The 16,175-nt window shown below is 35.0% G+C and overlaps 1 protein-coding gene and 1 pseudogene across 2 annotated transcripts in view; both read left to right on the top strand.

Moving 5' to 3' along the window:
- Positions 1-16,175, top strand: part of LOC149771961 (WW domain-binding protein 2-like) — a 50,530-nt gene that overhangs the window by 1,211 nt on the left and 33,144 nt on the right. The window lies entirely within an intron of this gene.
- LOC149771962 (zinc finger protein 862-like) lies at positions 12,037-15,175 on the top strand (annotated as a pseudogene). The gene is made up of 4 exons (XR_016418082.1): positions 12,037-13,303; positions 13,615-13,838; positions 14,153-14,353; positions 14,885-15,175. The product of XR_016418082.1 is annotated as a zinc finger protein 862-like (transcript).

Here is a 16,175-nt window from a genome sequence, read left to right as displayed (position 1 = left end):
GCAAATCTGCTTTCTTCGCATTATATTTACAAAACAAACTGCATAAAGAGTTATTGATGAGTAAAACGATAGTATAACTTATCAAAGAGTTGATGGAAACAGTAAAAATGAACATCCGATGTGTATTGATCATGTCCTTCTGTACACAGACACTTCTTACAGAACTTACAAGAGCTTTCTGGAACATATTACTACAGAGCTAGATAGATGTGTTGAGTCCATGATCATTAATAATTAATTTAGAAATAAAATACCTTGGAAACTACAGAACATGATATATTGGTATTTAAAGTCAAACATTTAAGACTTTGCAATTACTGCAAACAATGTTGGAGTCAGCCTGAACTGTTGAAATTAGTAAGATGTTTTTACTAATCGTTAATTGATTCAATATTTACTTATTTACATTATGTTTTAAAAAAAAAAGAAATTCTATAACTGTATGCAGTTGGTAAGCTTGAAGGGGACAAAAATTATATATATACTTTTATATCTAAAATGTATGAATATACAAGCATCATATATGCTACTTGGTATGTTCAATTCAGAAATAGATAAATAAATAAATATTTAAGAGAGGAAGACTGACAGAATGAAAAAGGATAATGAATCATTACACTAACCCGTATCACAAATGCGATGCTGTCATTTCCCGCATATATTACAAGACAAAACAAACTAACGAGGCCTGACATGATTATGATATTGTACACAAGGATAAAACGCCATTGTCACAATTAACACAGTTTAGTTCATATTGTACCAAAATATATCCGATCGAAATGTCACAATATAAACTGTAGTTACTATAAATTAATCCAAAATTTACACACGTGTGGCTCGTTTGTACAAATTTAAAGCGTGTGGTGCGTTTAATTTTCAAACCTTTTTCTTTTCATTCAAATTAGAGTGCATTGATTAACTTAATAAAAGTGACTTTAATTATAATTGACTGTTTTCTATCTTTTTTTTTTAATTGCAGACATCAATGAATAACCATGTGATTAGTGGTAATGGCCATTAGCAGAGTGCTAATTATTGTTTCTAAAACAAATCGGATTTTTAATGCAAATTTCTAGTGTGCAGTAAATATGATTTATTTTCATTCATAAATACAGTTAGTGGTCTTCTACAAGTTACATTCTTTATGTCAATATATGAATTACCCTGTCTCAATAGCGAATCGATAGGACATGCCAAAACTATGACATGCTGAGTAAAGATGATGCTGTTACATTGACGAAATGGGCGTTTGTCTCTTTATCTCTTTATCTAAAGATGTTGTAAGTGGTACAGATGTTGTAGCATGTAGATAGAGTCTGAATCCAATTTATAAAGGGTATTTTTCTGTATGAGTACCTTCACTGTTTGTTTCAAAAGTGGCATTTTTGTTCTTAAACACAACTAAAAATTTGCCCTTCCTCCTCCGTTTTGCCGTTCTGTGTATTAGGCTGATTTGGGTAATGGCTGATTGGGACCATGCTTATTCAGCACAAATTATGGGCTGTTTTGTCCCAAATTACTGACTGATTAAAAGAAGAAATACAAACAATGAAACACACATACCTGGTTTACTTTAGAAGTTATTAATGTTTTCGCAAGCATAGTAAGAGCATATAAAAGGTCGATTTTCATCGTTTTACATTTATTTAATATGTCAAAGTTATAGCTTAAATCAGAAACGAGATATGAGCTATCGCATTTACATTTATTTTTACCAAAATAACTTTACAATGTTTCAATATAGAAAATATAAAGTTAACTTTTTCACAAATTAGGCCATTATCAACACTATCAAACAATAATGCATATTTATTTATTACTGAATTCTCTAGCAAGACTTATTTTCTTCGCATTATATTTACAAAACAAATTGCATAACGAGTTATCGACGAGTAAAATGAAAGTATAATGTACCAGTTATTGATGAGTAAAACGATATTATGTATCAAATAGTTTTCGGAAACAGTACAAAAATACATCCGATATGTGTTCATCCTGTCCTTCTGCTGTTGTTGTTGTTGTTGTTGTAGGGTTTAACGCCATTTTTCAGCACGCAATAGGCTATACATGGCGGCCAGTATTAATGGTGGAGGAAGAAACCGGGAAATACTCGGAAAGAACCACCGACCCTCGAGAAGCTACTGGCAAGCTTTCTTACATATCCACATTGGCTGAATCCGAGACTCGAACCCACGCAGACAGAGGTGAGATGGCAGTGATCCGTAACGGTGAGCGCTTTAGACCACTCGGCCACTCGCGGCCCCCGTCCTTCTGCACACACACGCTTCTTACATAACTTAAAGAGCTTTATGGAGCATATTGCTACAGATCTAGCTGAAAGTACATACTAAGTGCTCGTTCCATTAATCAAGGTTGACGTGCTAATGACCAAAATTATTGTGGAATAAATAATAATATATTAGGCCACGGCTGTTTCAACCACCATATATATATATATATATATATATATATATATATATATATATATATATATATATATATATATATATATATATACTTGACTGGGACTTTTAGCCCTTGGGGGTGCGGGTGGTTTGGTTGACAGCGAACATATTTAAAAGTAGCCTTCTTCGACGTGTATTAAAATCTTTAAATTGATGTGCTCAAGAAAATAAATATTAAAAAACAATAATAAGGCCCACTTAACATCAAATGTATTTATCGACTTTTTTTAATGAACCTAAAACTTACTCAAGTATTTGACTTAGTCACAAGAACTCTTACATAAAACAACAACTGGATTATTTTGTCGCCTATTGCCTTAGAATTTGCCATAAATATATTAGAACTTCACCTCTTAAAACAACAGCATATGTTAGCATAAACTAATTGTATACGAGTACGGGCATGAATGCGATTAAAGCGTTACGGGTATTGAACTAAGTTCCAGAATAAACAGATGTTTGCAGCCCCAAATACTCGTGATTAAAATTTGTTTACATCAAGGTGTTTTGAGTAGTAATTAGGCTTGAGCTTTTGATCTTACAGCTACAGTAAGCAACACTAAAGGACATTTGCCAACCATGCAGTACTTTCATTAGTGCTTCAAGAATTACCCGACGCGCATAATTGGCCGACATGTGGGTATATATATCATGAGTTATTTGTGTAAGTTTACATCAAGATTGTTTAGGTATTGCATAATCGTTGTCCTTTGACAAACAAGTTTCAAAATGTTTCCAAAAAGGCGTAAAATTACTACTACTGGAAGAGCTGCGTTTTTCCCGTGCGGTTCCTGTCGTTTAAACTGTACGTCTAACTGCATTCATTGTGACTCTTGCCGTCAATGGAATCATTCAAACTGTGAACAGTTGTCTGTGGAGGAATTTGCCTCTTTTACTGAACATTTTGACGTCCCATATATGTGCAACAAATGTTTCGCCTTAGAGAGCAGAACATCTACTTACAACTACAACAAAGGATTAAATCGCTTGGCACAGGTAACTTTAATCAATTTGTACTTAGTACTATTTTAAAATGTATCTGTATATGCATGAAATTATGAATTTAAGCCTTTTATTTTCTCAATAATGACGCGTGTAGGAAGCACCAACTAGTACGGGTGTATCAATTTTTTTTTGTATTGTTTTTGCTTGTTCAATATTTTGCTTATTTTGTTTTGCATTTATGTTAATTGAAATGATAGTATTGGATGCTTTGACTACTGATTCTTTTTGTGGGGGGGAGGGGCACCAGACAGACCCCCCCCCCACATTAACAAAAAAAAATATAGTGTTTTCATTTATTTTTGTATCCCCCAATATATGCATGCTTGTTTAAAGTTTAGAAAATAATTTGGATCAAAATTTTAGTTTAAACTATATTTATTGTGTCCTAGTGTTTTCTAACGAATAGTAATCTCCTATGCCCTGTGTATGCTATGTGTATCATGATATAGTGTTTGTATGTTATATAGTCTGTATGTAAGGACGGCAAAACACATTTGTTATGTTCAAACAGACTTGAAAACGTATGTCCAAGTCGAGGGCTGTGGTGAGGGCTCCAGGCGCTCACTGGCGGTTGCGCACCTTTTTCGTGTAGCCTTTCCTCTTGTTGACATTCTGGCTGTCTGTTTTGTTCGTGCTATGTCAAGAGTTTCTACTGATTCAAGCAACTGTTTGATATAAATTACATTTATGTTTCTAGAGATTATGTCATAAATCATACCTCTGTATCTGGAAGATAAAGCAAAACTACATAAATCTGTAAGTTGTGTATCTCTTGTATAAAACACGTACCTCGAAATATGTTTAAAATCCAACAGTTAGATTCAAGGGAAATATATGATAGCTTGTTCTCATTATCAATCTAAGTAAACATATCTTAGCGTCTGGGTCATGGTTATTGCGATTCTGCCGTACAAATACCTAGCCTCCCTGATGTTTACTACATCCTTATTATAATTTTATAACAAAATGCAGCAGTACATTAAATAAACTCATCTCTTACAATTGAATTAGCCTCGATTTCTTTTCCGCAAATATCTTTTATGTGTTATTGCCGCTATATGTATCATGTTAATTCAGATCATGGATGATTGGATAATAATTTTAAGACCTTATAATTGTACAATAGCAACACCATTATGATGCATATAATTGGTGTTTTGTTTCCTTAAATGCTTATCAGACATGCATCAACGCATCTGGGAAATAATGAGAAATATAATATTTTAAACAAGTATAAATAAACTGGCTAGAGCCAGCCATGGTCCGAATCAGCTAGCATTCGCCTATAGTGATTATAGTCTAAAGATCATAATTAAATGACAAATGCATTATTTATCATATTTATGCTGATATGTCTAATCTGTTTCTCTTTTATACAGTGGACATCGCTTCACGGCTTAATGAATCTTCAGTATGCTGCAAAACGTGAGTCAGTCAGGATAAATCCCCTCAGTCTCTACGGCCAATCATTAATCCAGCCTGCGTTTGTAGAAATCGACAGGAATGCACAAGACATCATGGAAAAAGGAAAATTAGGCACGATCGGCATCCCATTAATGACCACAGGAAATGGCAATTGTCTGTTCAATGCTGCATCGATCGTGCTTACTGGTGGTGAAAATTCATTGATGGAACTTCGGCTAAGAACGTCCATAGAAATGTCACTCAATTGCGATACATACACGTCAAGACCTGATTTCGACCAACTTATGGACTACTCACATTCATTTGAAGAGTCACTCAGGTCGTGCTGCAATGACGGCGAATATTCCTCTATATGGACAGTTATGGCTCTATCAACAGTAATTGGGTTGCCAATACAGACACTATATCCTTCAATGAATGGACCGATTGACAAGGCTCCTGAGGTACTAACGAAACTCTTCTCGCCCGATGCTAACAAAGAACCCCTTATAATATTATGGAGTAGAATGGGGCCAGGCCAAAGGCCCACATGGACAGCTAACCATTTTGTCCCAGTATTCAGGCATGGTATCACTGAAGATCTGGTTCAAAATACTGAACACTTCATGCCAAATAATATAAGCACGCCAGTTACCGATTGGAAAACGAACGCGACATTCATAATAAAAGATAACATGGGCCTCGAATTCATGGTCACAAATATCAGCAAATCCAATCTAGATGATCATAACAACACTGAATCATTTTTGCACACATCAGGCATCAAAACTGTAGTCAAGCAACCAACAAGAAGATCTGAAAACTCTGGTTGGCACAAATTCGTGATTGAAGAAAATGGAAGCGATACACATATGGTTTTAGATGATACTACATATGAAAACATTTTACCTTGTCCCGATAATGTCCGACCATTACCTTCAGGCAAATGGCATTCATCTGATGAAGCTTACCATTTAATCGTTAAAAAAGAACACGTACATACAGATGTTCCTGCAGGAGACAAATCCAACTGCTTCATATTGGTTGAGAACAGCATGAACATTGACAGGATAAAGGCAGGGAAAATTTTTTTGATGACTGTGGGATTTGGGACTTCACCAAAGGTAATACCGTCAAATCAACTTTTGTAATTGAAAATGGCTACCTTAGAAATGAAGAAGTTAAGAATAACAAATGCTGCATTAAGCGTAGACTTAAGGGCCATGTAACTTGGGAAGAACTGAATCCTCAACCAGATGAAGAAAATGTAGTTATTTTGAGCAGATATTATGCTACACTTAAAAGTGACTCTGATTTTAAGAAAAGGGTATCTTATTTTGTCAAAAAGAACGACCCTAGCATCAGCAGCATCGCTCTTTATGAATACCAAGGCAATCATCAACCAGTCGCAGCATCACATGGTAATAGGCGAGGAGAAAAACATTTCGCAAGAACTCATCCGAGGACTTTTGACAAAATAAAGGAAAGGATGAAGGAACAGATACCAAGAGATATATATCGTGAATTGAAGAAAGACGACTCATTGACTGGCGCTCGTGACACTAGAGTAATAAGCAACTTCAAGTACAATGAAAAGATGAAGTCCACAAACAAACGACGTAACCAAGCTAACGTCGCCGACGATATGTTAGAGGTCCCTGGAATGATAAATGAACATCCGTTTGTGCAAACAATAATACACAACAAAGAGCAGGTACCATCCATAATTTGCTATACACTAGACCAAATTACTGACCTACAACACTTCTTGATGTATGGTAATAAACAAGCAGTAGGTATAGACAGAACATTTAATCTAGGAAACTTTTATGTAACCACGTTGGTATATAAAAATCAAACAGTTGTTCGAAACAGTACAAACGAACATCCGATTTTTATTGGTCCTGTCCTTCTGCACAAAGACGTATCTTACAGAACTTACAAGAGTTTTCTGGAACATAACTGCTACAGAGCTAGACAGAGATATTGAATCCGTGGAAGTACGAGTGTCGGAAAAAATGGAATTTGGAAGTGATGACGAGAAGGGCGTAACAAAGGCAATAGAACATGTATTCCCCTCAGCTACACGTTATCTTTGCACTAAGCATCTGAAGGATAATGTGAGGCACTACCTTCAAAATAAAATTGGGACTGAAAAGGGTGAACGTGACATAATAATGGCCAAAATATTTGGTAACGGTGGCATCACAGATGCAAATACTACAATCGATTTTGAAAGCCGATCAGAACATCTGGAAACAATCATAAACAAACAACATCCGACATTTGCACCATACTTTACCAGCAACTTGAAACCGAGACTTCAGAAATACGTTTTCGAACCTAGCCGCAAAAATACTGAATGCGTGAATTGGACTAATAACAACGCAGAGTCCATCAATAACATTCTAAAACTCTCTGTGGACTGGAAACCAAAACACACGAAAGATCTAATACATAAGCTTTTCAGCGTGACACAGCTCCATTTCATGGATTATAGAAGCGCTCTTCATGACAGCGGGAATTATCAGTTAACAAAAGAAGAAAATATTTACCATATACACGACAGCGTCTGGAGGTGCAAATCCGAAAATCGTAAGGCAGAGATTTTCGCAAAGTTCCTCAAGGACGTTAAACGTACGCAGAAATCGAAGTACATAAAATCGTTAGATGGAAAATATACCCTAATTAATAAGGCTAGAGGAACTGCACGAAAACCTGGTCAGCGAAGAAGGCCTGTCAACGAGAGGACCAAGAAACGCTAAACAAGTACTTACAAATGAAGAATTGAATTGTTTAGCTCTGTATTAATAATTGTCAAAATAAAGGAATAGATGAATAGTTAAATTGCTATTGAGATAAACAAATAATTTTATATACAATACATTTGCTATTTTGTTTAACTTATTTAACAACTTTTTGTGGTATTGCTAATTATTTATAAATGTTGAAAAATATTCACGTTACTGTACTGGAACACTCTTCGTCAGAACGGGAGTTATTTCCCTTGGCAACTCCTGACCGCACTACTTTTCCTGTTACACAAAATATCGCTAAATATTCGCAGTTTTTTGTTTGTTTGTTTGTTTGGGGGTTTTTTTTGTGCTGTTGTTGAAATTTTAAGTAGGTATTATGTAAAGTTTAAGGTGTTCTTGGAGAGTATTTGGGGTGTCTTGGGGTGTTTAGTGAGACCCCATCGAAAGACGTCAATTTTGAGAATTTGTTTACTGGTGCCTTCGGATGGCAATTATTTACTTATTTCGCCACTCGTCGATCAATATTCCTTATTGTATCACCGTGACATCAGTTTCGGGGCGTCGTGTGGTTTCGGAGACCGGGAGAGGCTATTTTATTTCGTTGATATCACATCTTGACAATTATGTCATACTTTGCTGCAAGTAAAGAAAATGCTTCGAACTTGTCTAAATCCCATAAATATACACATTATGCATAACAACGACCAAAAGAGGTCTAATTGCCTAATCCACTCAGAGATCTCGGAAACGCTTAATTATGTGTATTTGGACGCCAGTTTTTGATCTGGGACGCAGAAAATCACTTGAGGCGGGAGTCCTCCGTACGCATGTAATAGGTGTGCGGCAAAATTCAAAGACTTGCCAGTCCTGCTTCAGCCACCTGCTTTGTGGGAAAATGTGTTGATCAATTAACTGTGCTGATATTTACAATGACAGAATTCAGTGACTGAAAGACCCCTTGATGTACATACATGTTGCCATTATAAGAGTGCATCAAAAAGAACATGATGGCAACTGGGTGGGGAAAGGTACTTATATTTACAGTGATTGAATTCAGAGTCAGAAAGACCCAGAGATGTACATGCGGTCATTTATAACAGTACATCAAATAAACAACTTCAGCTTTCGTTATTGTGTTCATTTCCGAATGTATCGGAATAAATAGTGCACATGACCTCAGAATCAAGACATGTTGAGACTTCAACAAAATGCCATTCATAAATTTGGACAAGTATTTTGGGGTTAAACAGCAAACTTAAGAAGATTCTAACGAGATTCAGAAGAGTGCTAAAGCTGCTAGAATTGATAGTTCGGATAGGAGAGTAGCTAAGTGTAAGAATGTGTGTGATGCCTAGCTTAGTGTTTTGAATAAGTCCTTACTTGGATTGACAAAATTAAGTATCACTCTGATGGACGAACAAGAGATATTTAAGAGGTGCATTGGCTGACCATGCTTTTTTTTAAAATGCCCATCGTCTTAGCCCGGTTCTAGTGTTGTAGTGAAATGCATTCATTAAGACATCAGTAGCTAGGCCTGTTTTGATATCAGTTACACTGACAAACTCTTGCCTATTCACAAGCATATGTTTTCACAGCTGATTGACCATTAACCCTTTTCCGAGTAAGGTAGCAACTATCAGTTTCCTGCATGATATCCTTTGATGATAAAACATACAAACATGTGTTTTAAGATTAGAATCAGTGATCTGGATATATATTGACTGCCTCTTGTACACTATTTCATCATAAAATTAGTTTGAAACTGTAAGTGAACAAGTAGGCCTAACGGGAAATAATGGCAGACTTTGCTAAGTCTGGGATGTACCAGTTTATTAGATTGTCTGTTTTCATAAATCATCGGGCAAATATTTTCAGAAAAAATATAATATCATTGAAAGCAAAGCCAAGGTATTATTTTATTAAAGATTTAACTTTAAAATGCAAATTATGTAGGTCAGAAACATATAAACAATGCTATGTTGTGGAATTCGCAGGGTGCACTTTTAGGTCTAAGCTGTTTTATGACTTGACACGTATTTGCCAAACTACGGGGAAAAAACATCAAATCAGATACTATTTAACCACTGCCTAAAATTACTACAAGGATGTATACAAATAAATAAGCTATAAATTTGTAATCCTGTCAATGGACTGTTGTAATGAAGCTATATTAAAGTGAGTGATTACATTACGAAAACCCCTCCATCTAAAAATAGTTGCACTAACGTTTTTTTTTGTGTTGATTCTGTAGGAAAGAAGGGACTGCAACTTTTGATGGTGGGACTCCCATTTTTACCAAAATGGGAGTCCTGGACTCCTAGTTTTAAAATCCTAGTGAGACCTCTGCCACTAATACCCATCCAATACACCTTTATTTTTAGATCATGTCAGTGATTTAAAACCCTTGATGCAACTTGTTTTGTTGTCGACTGTCTAATGAATAAAATCCAGTGACTTATCTCCGCCCACTTTGCATTTTGTTTATGCTATAGAACCCCAATAATGATATAACTATTAATTTAGCTGTTGAATTTAATGACATTTTCTTTTTTTTATTCTTTCTTTACCAATACTGAATAAAGAAAGTAATCTAAAATATTGAAATATATTGTTTTTTTTAAAGAAATTTATATATTTTGTTACATTAACATTTATGTAATTTTAGAAACAAAACAGTATTAAATATTTCTAACCCTGTTATAAATGCATTACATGTCATTTGCATGATTTTCAGAATGGTAGAAAACTTCATTATTATGACCAAAAAGCTTGAACAAAAACATACATATATGTTCAGGAGAAAAAAATATGAACTCCTATTAAGATTATTTATTGTTATACTCACCGTTGTTGCCATTTCCTTTGATTGTACATTTCTTTTCTCATCTCTTTGATGGCCACAAGTAGCGCTGTGAGCAACTGCTCCTAAACAGATGTTATAAACAAAGGAAAGCAAAATGTGTTACTCATAAACCGTCACGGGACAGACGTCTGCAACCATGAATAGTTTTAAGTTTTGAATTTTGGTACAGGTATAATTATGATTCAAAGCATAAATGAACTTTTAATAAATTTACATTGTTTATGAATTATCCCACAATTTGTTCTTAAGGGGTCCGAAACCATTACCGCAAGGATATATTCACCTACTCCTATGGAAGTCCCCAGTTAAGATTTTAAAAATGAAACACCTCAGTGATATAAACAAAATGCACAGAGCATGGTAATATCACTAATTAATTTATTATTTCTAACTCCGTTGTCGCAAGTGGGTCCCTCACACTGTCATGCTCGTGTTTCAAACAAAATGGGAGTTTCATTATCAACAAGGCATCCATATTTGTGTGTCTGAGTCTATTAAAGTAATGTATACTTTAATTTTTGTTTTAATCATACAGACTGTGCAGCAGTGATTTTTCAAAACGTAAAATATGACACATCTAAGGGCTCGAAATTAGTGGTAGTCCGCTAGCCCTAGGCTAGCAGATTTCCTGTTGGACTAGTAACTTTCGTAATGTTATTAGTCCGATGGGCTAGTAGGTTTTGATTATCAACAGTCAGCTTTTGTTTACGCCATTCCCTAATAAAGGCTTGACTTCAGCAAATGTTCTGTAGAATCAACGCAGTGACCGTTGTAAACACAGTCATAAAATATTAGCACGAGAAGATAAAGTCAATTTCTGCCTCGGAAATGTGTGTTTCTATAACAAGAAGCCATCTGATTTTGTGCATTTCGCTTAACAGTGCCAATTATGGTCCTGTCATTAACAATGGAAGTTTGGTAATTGATCCTAATTAATCTGATAGTGAATTAAATGAAAAATAACCTGGTATCACTTTATTCACATGACCACAGTCACAAACTACAAAGCGTTATACCACACAAAAAAACATGTCATCAACTATTCAAAGAAATTAATTTGCATGTTTGTTTAAGTTTTTTTTGTGTGTGCTTGCTAGCCAAATGCTCCAACAGTCACAAACGGGAAACTGCATATTTTACGTTTGCATCAAAATAATTATAAGAATTAGATCAATTTATTATGATAACATTACTGACACATCCTTTCCATACAACTACTTTTTCTATGATAATAAGAATAGTTTTTATATTGTTTCCCATATAAGAATGAACAAATAATTGAATACGTGTGGAGATATCCAAGCAGAATGCCGTACATTTGTTAGGAATTAAAATCTCTCAGCATGGGCATCTAAGATTTGAAAATTTTCCTGCTTATTATTAATTTCAACAATATATTGAGGTCCAATTAATTAGGAACAATTGCCAAACTTATGCTATTAATGATGAGACCGTAATTTCTTCGTTTGATGGGAACACACATTTTCCAAGCTGAAACTAACATTATCTTTTGATGTTAATATTTTATAACAGTGTTTCCAGTAGCCACTGCTTTGATCCTGCAGAACATCCGCTGAAGTCAAGTCTTTACGTCAGCTATACTGTAACATCTCATATTTCAAAACGAGGCACAATTCCCGCCTTATAAGACAGGCAAAATGTGGCATTTTATAGAAGGTGTTCAGCCTCTGGAAAAAAGCAAAAGTTGAATGAAAATGACATAAAAGAGAGCAATAATTCTTATGATGGGAAAAATATAATTGAACGTTTTAGAAGACATGGACAAAAGACAGGGAATGGCTGAATTGTGATGAGGAAAAGAACATTATGTGGTGTAACTGGTGTATGAAATTCGCAAAAACAAACACAGAGAAAACATCCAGTTTTGTTGTGGGTTGTTCGAACTTTAAAATTGAATTGGTAAACGCACATGAAAGCTGTGGGCAACACAAAAAGAGTTCAGAGAGAAAAGCAGATATGCAGATACCAGCAGAAGAATTGACCGCTGGTAAGATCTTGGAAAGTTTAAATCGGAATGTATTTGACGGGCTCGTTAATTTGTTTAGAAATGCACATGCTATCGTAAAGAACATAAGACCTTCACTGATTTTGTATGGATGTGTCAGCTGAATGAGATGAAAGGAGTTGATGTTGGAGATACTTACTGGAATGATAAACATGTTGTTACATTTATTCACTACATGGCTGAAAGCAAAAGACAGAAATTTGTCAAAGGTGTGAATGAAGCAAGGTTTCTTGCAGTAGAGTGCGACGGTTGTACTGACAGTTCAATTCAGGAGGAGGAAATCGTATATATAAGAATTTGCAAAGGAGGAGAGATTAAATCATCGTTCCTAGCAATTGATAGTGTAGAGAAGGCAGATGCTAAAGGGATCCTGAAGGTGATTACCACTGCACTGGATAATGCTGGAATCGCTAATTGGCAGAAAAAGATTGTTGCATTTGGTAGTGATGGAGCAAGTGTAATGATGGGCAAAAATGCTGGAGTTGTATCTAAACTGAAAAACATCCAATCACTGCTTTGCACACCGTTTTGAGTTGGCATATAAAGATGTAGTGACAAAAACCTCCCATTACACAAAGATGAACACTCTTTTGATGGGACTGTATTATTACTACCACAACAGTCCCCTCAAAAGAAGTAATTTAAAGAGGTCATTTGCTGCTCTATACGTATCATCAGTGATGCCAAGCAGGGTTGGAGGCACACGCAGGTTACCGCACACTGAGAGAGCTCTTGACAGCTTCTGGATAGATGTACAGCCATTAAGAACCACATTGAACAGGTATTAATCTTTAATTTAAAATTTAAATACCCATTGAAAATATAAAATGCAGTTTTAAATACATAGCTCTGTCACTCGCATATAATGCAACTGAATTGTAATGTAACAAATTATCACATGAAAATACGTTCCATTCATAAGTTTAATTGTACAAAGTTTAATTGTAAAAATTGCTTTCATTTTTTAATTTATATTAAAATGGTATGTTTATTACTACTGCTTATTTATTTTTTATCCATATTATGTTAATTCGTCATTTTTTAAACTAAGAGTAATGTTCAATTTTTACCAAAAGTTTTTTTTGTTATCAGTTTCCTTCACAGAAAGGTGCTATGTCAGATGCACTTGGAAAGGCCAAAGGTTTCTTGAAAATAATGAGAGAACCTGCTACGTTGAAATTTATGCTGTTCATGACAGATGTTATATCACTTCTGTCCAAACTGTCATTAATGCTGCAAGACAGAAGTGCTTCACTTGCTGACATCAAGCAAAAGTTGGATTCATCCATTTCCATTTTGAAGAAGTATAAACTCAAGTATGCTTAGCTAATTTATCTTCCTCATCTGCAGACTGTTACATTCATTACTTACTTGAATCATACTGATTAGATTATATGCAAAATTAATTTTACAGCTTGTCTCACAGAATGCTTATTATATTTGATCTTTACATATTGTAATTGCAATTTTGTAATCAATAAATATAAACATCATTAGGTAAATACAGTCATTTATGGTTTTAATACTAATGTCATTTCAGCTGTTCTAAGAATATAAATTGTCATAGCACACTTTTACATTTGCATTACAACAGTCAGATACATTGTTCTAACCCCTGCGTATTTTACAGGGATGGCCCTCGACTTAGACAGCTTGGCAGTATTTCTATGCTAACAGGTGTAGACTTTGGTGAAGATGATTTGATCCAAAGGACCAGAGAGGAAGTGACAACAGCCTTAATCTCTTGCGAACAGATTTAGTGATGATGGTGTTATAGGTGCATGCAAGATAGCAGACTTCAAGATATGGCCAGCTTCACAAGACAGTTCAGGTAATCTCCAATTACTGTTTTCATCAGACAGTTGATGATTTGCCCATTTTTATATTTTTATATATCAATTTATGTAGTTATTTAGTAGATGTTGTCCAAATGTTATAGGCATCATATTTCTTCAGCACTAAACTATTTTTCTTAAAATGCAACTTTTTGGTTTAATACGGACTTTGGTGATGATGGCGTGGCAATTTTGGTGGAGCATTTCTGGCCAGTGCTTGTCAGTGCAGGTGTAGATGCTGATGCAGTGGAATTGGAATGGGACATATTAAAGAGACTAGTCTACAGCAAGTAGGTGTATATTCAAATATTTAAAAATAAATACAAGAAACATCATTGATGCCAGATTTATTAAAAATTCTTTATTTAGCATAGTATCTTGATTACAAAAGGTAACCATTTAAAGAAATAAAGAAAGCTTTTAAAAAACAATTCAATATAAACATTATTTAAGTATTGACATTACATTTTTCTTTATGTAAATTTATTCAGATTAATATTTTCTTAATGTATTCTGTTATCTTGCAGTTACAAAGACGTCTATGCTTTGACTTGGCCCACAGTTGTAAAATCATGTGCTGCTGACTGCAAGAAATATTCTGGCATTGATTGACCTTATCCTGACAATCCCAGCGCACTCTGCTGATGCTGGGAGGGGTTTCTCAGAGATGAAAATGGTGAAGAGTGACTGGAGATCTTGTTTGCGACCTTGGGTTCTGTCTGACCTACTCTTTATCATGTTTCATACAAATGATATTCCAACATATGATCCATCACCAGCAATACATTTGTGGAATGTTTCAGGGAGACGAGTAAGGAGACCAGAACAAACACCAAATGGATTTAGGGTGCAGGTGGAGGATGAGAAAGGACACCTGAATCCCGTTCCGGAATTGGATCCAGATTATCTTGAAAAACAAGAAATGTGAATTGACTGATTGATGATTTGAAGTAGGATTTATACTTCTGTACTTCTGCATTTCATATGATAATGCTATTTATGAAATAAAATTGTTGTTAATCTCAATACAAGTGTGTGACATTGTTTTGTGGACAGGACTGGTAAATATTTGGCAGGACTAGTAAATTTCTCAGTACACTAGTCCTTCTGGCTACAAAGAAATTTGTGTTAAATTCAAGCCCTGGTTGGAAATTCAGCTAGTGTATTTGTCAGTCAAGCAAACCTCATGACAGTTTTGGAAATAAAAACCTGTGCAGCACAGTATATGCATGACACTAATCAGCATGTGAAGTTGAGTTTTATCTTGGTGGATCCAGATCTCTCTGGACCTATGATTGTAAAACTGAGAAACAAACCCACCAAAAGAGAGAGAGAGAGAGAGAAGGAGAGAGAGAGATATGAAGGAAAAAAAGAACCTCATATGGGCAGTAGCAGTTTTAAGTCAAGCATAATACTGACTTGGAACAACTGTCAAAAGCATTAAATGTTTGAAATACAGAACCTCATATTTGTTTGTCTTTTCACTCGTCATGTTTCCAACTCTTACTCACCTGTGACTGAATGGCAAAGCTTTCACTGTTTCGTGACAATAAGCCATGCACTGATGGTTAAGTCCTTATTTCTCTAATTTAACCAAATTTTAAGTTTAAAACTGTAAATTATTTAATCAAAAGAAGAAATTTGGCAAAAGAAGCAACTTGACAATTTATGACGAGTTTACTACAACAGAACTACATGTATATATTGTTGTGTACACACACTGCAGATGTAAAGTGATTAACTCTCTCCATTAATACACATCTACTTGCAGTCAGTCTTAACTAGTTGGAAATGTAAGTGTATTTGTATGTGATAGAA

Source organism: Sinohyriopsis cumingii, unplaced genomic scaffold (genome assembly GCF_028554795.1).
Source record: "Sinohyriopsis cumingii isolate HCF-2022 unplaced genomic scaffold, ASM2855479v2 utg001542l, whole genome shotgun sequence".
Taxonomy (NCBI): domain Eukaryota; kingdom Metazoa; phylum Mollusca; class Bivalvia; order Unionida; family Unionidae; genus Sinohyriopsis; species Sinohyriopsis cumingii.
This window is presented reverse-complemented; position numbering and strand designations above follow the sequence as displayed.